The sequence below is a fragment of the Callithrix jacchus genome, chromosome 8 (genome assembly GCF_049354715.1).
Source record: "Callithrix jacchus isolate 240 chromosome 8, calJac240_pri, whole genome shotgun sequence".
Lineage (NCBI taxonomy): Eukaryota > Metazoa > Chordata > Mammalia > Primates > Cebidae > Callithrix > Callithrix jacchus.
In genome coordinates, this window is record NC_133509.1 from 133,511,301 (window position 1) to 133,513,950 (window position 2,650).

Consider the following 2,650-nt stretch of genomic DNA (forward strand, 5'->3'; position numbering starts at 1 on the left):
GGCCCCTGGCCCATACACACCCACAACAGAGGAGAGACCCTAAGAGAAAAGGAGAGTAGAGTTGCCCAGCAAGGATGCATAGTGGTACCTGTAGTTTCATTCCAGGATGGCACGAGGGCAGTAGGTGAGACTGCATGGAAAGAAAGTCTCTGTCTTCCAAGAGAATGGAAGTTTTTCCAGTGCCTAAGAGGCCTGGAGTATCCAGGGAAGAGTTTGGATGATGCAAGCGACACCAAGAAAACTCTGATAAAGGGACAGATAAAATTCTGGTGCCAAGCGCAATCAAACAATGAACTTGCCAACCTGCAGCACATGTGGAATGGAACATTCATTCCCTCTTTCAGCCACTCATCCATCGTCCATTCATCCATTCATGCATCCATTCATTCATTCAACACCTGCCCATATGTGAGTCTGTGCTAAGCCCAGGAGATACAGTGCTGAGAGAGAATAAGCAGCCCCTCCGTCATAGGAAGTCCAGTGAAGTGGGGCAGAGTCCTTTCTTTAGGGAGCACTGCCAGCAAGTGACAAATTCAAGTGCTGATCATGAGGTCAGTTGAGAATGGAGTGAGACTCTTTCAGCATCAGGGAAAATAAAATTCTAATCTCCTCCCTCCACCCTCTGACAGAGGCATATTAAAATGCCTATGAACTTGCAGAACTGAAAACCTTTCACTTGGTGTCTCCCCTTTTTAGCAAAATAGGTTGGCGCAAAAGTAATTGCGGTTTTGGGCAGGGAATTTTAAATCATTGCAACGAGGCTCTAGCACATCTTTATTAATAAAAAATAGGCACCATTATAATCAACACTTTTTTGACAACGAGAAATAAGTTTGTTTATTCCCGTAGAGTAAAAATCTTGCTTCGGGATTTGACGAACTCTGGGAAAGCATTTTCCGCATCCTGCTGGTTGTGGAAGCATTGTCCCTGCAGAAGGCTGTCAGGATGCTTGAAGAAGCAGTAGCCAGTCCATTGGCGAGATCAGGGGAATATGGCGGATGAGGCAGAACTTCGGTAGCCCAATTTGTTCAACCTTTGAAGCACTGGTTGCGTGACGTGCAGTCAGGCCATGTCCAGGAGAAGAACTGGGCCCTTTCAGTTGACCAGTGCCGGCTGCAGGTGTTGCAGTTTTGGGCACAGCTCATCGATTTGCTGAGCGTGCCTCTCAGATGCAATGGTTTCACCGAGATTCAGGAAGCTGTAATGGATCAGGCCAGCAGCAGACCACCCAACAGTGACCATGACCTTTTCTGGTGCAAGTTTGGCTTTGGGAAGTACTTTGGAGCTTCTTCTCCATCCAACCATGGAGCTGGTCGAAGCCAATTGTCATATAAATCGACTTTTCCTCTCACATCACACTCCAGTCGAGAAAAGGTTCGTTGTTGCATAGGATAAGAGAAGACGACATCTCAAAAGGACGATATTTTTTATTTTCGCTCAGCTTATGAAACATCCACTTATCGGGCTTTTCCACCTTTTCTTTTTCTTTTTTTTTTTTTTTTTTGAGATGGAGTTTCGCTCTTGTTACCCAGGCTGGAGTGCAATGGCGCGATCTCAGCTCACCGCAACCTCCACCTCCTGGGTTCAGGCAATTCTCCTGCCTCAGCCTCCTGAGTAGCTGGGATTACAGGCACGCGCCACCATGCCCAGCTAATTTTTTGTATGTTTAGTAGAGACGGGGTTTCACCATGTTGACCAGGATGGTCTTGATCTCTTGACTTCGTGATCCACCCGCCTCTGCCTCCCAAAGTGCTCGGATTAGAGGCTTGAGTCACCGCGCCCGGTCTTCCACCTTTTCAATTAGCTTAAAATACCGAATGACCGTAGAAGGTCGACGTTTAGTTCTGCAACTTCTCATATGGTCGTGAGAGGATCAGCTTCGACTATTGCTCTCAGTTGGTCATCGTCAACTTCTGACGGCTGGTCCCTACACCCCTCATCTTCAAGGTTCTCTTCTCCTTTGCAAAACTTCTGGAACCACCACTGCATTGTACGCTCGTTAGCAGCTCCTGGACCAAATGCATTGTCAATGTTGAGAGTTGTCTCCTTTGCTTTACAACCCATTTTGAACTTGAACAAGAAAATCAGTCGAATTTGCTTTTTGCACAATATCACTTCCATAGTCCCTAAAATAAATTTAAAATAAACAGCGAGTAATGAATCATTAGCAAAGAGTAAGAAATGCCCGTTATGATTAGGTATAACATAATCACATTTATTTAAGAATGTGTTTCAATACCAAACGGCAAAATTCAACAACGCAAAAACTGGAATTACTTTTGCACCGACTTACAGATAAGTTGAAAGCTCACTTCAACTTACCTCTAAAAAGTGAATAAGGTCTGCCTTGTCTGTGTCATAGAGAGTGTGAGAAGCAAATAGGAAAGGGGGTGGCACAAAGCTTAAAAACCATTAGTGTGTGAGCCGTTAGGAAGCCCCTGCATGACAACTAAATACTGTGATTGTGACTGATCTGGGAAAGTGCTCCTATTGGAATTCTAGCACCTGTGGATGAAGGGTGGTGCTTTGCCATGGCTGGACAGAATGCCGGATCTGGATTCAGGCCAAGTATTGGTTAAGCAGTTGGAGGCAGATGCTGTGCAAGGGACAGACACATAGGCTAAGCCTGCAGACAGAGGCTCCCTGACCC

At 45.8% G+C, this 2,650-nt stretch overlaps 1 pseudogene; it reads right to left on the reverse strand.

Moving 5' to 3' along the window:
- Window positions 1–763: 763 nt before the first annotated feature.
- Window positions 764–2,121, reverse strand: LOC128928962 (histone-lysine N-methyltransferase SETMAR pseudogene; annotated as a pseudogene).
- Window positions 2,122–2,650: the final 529 nt, after the last annotated feature.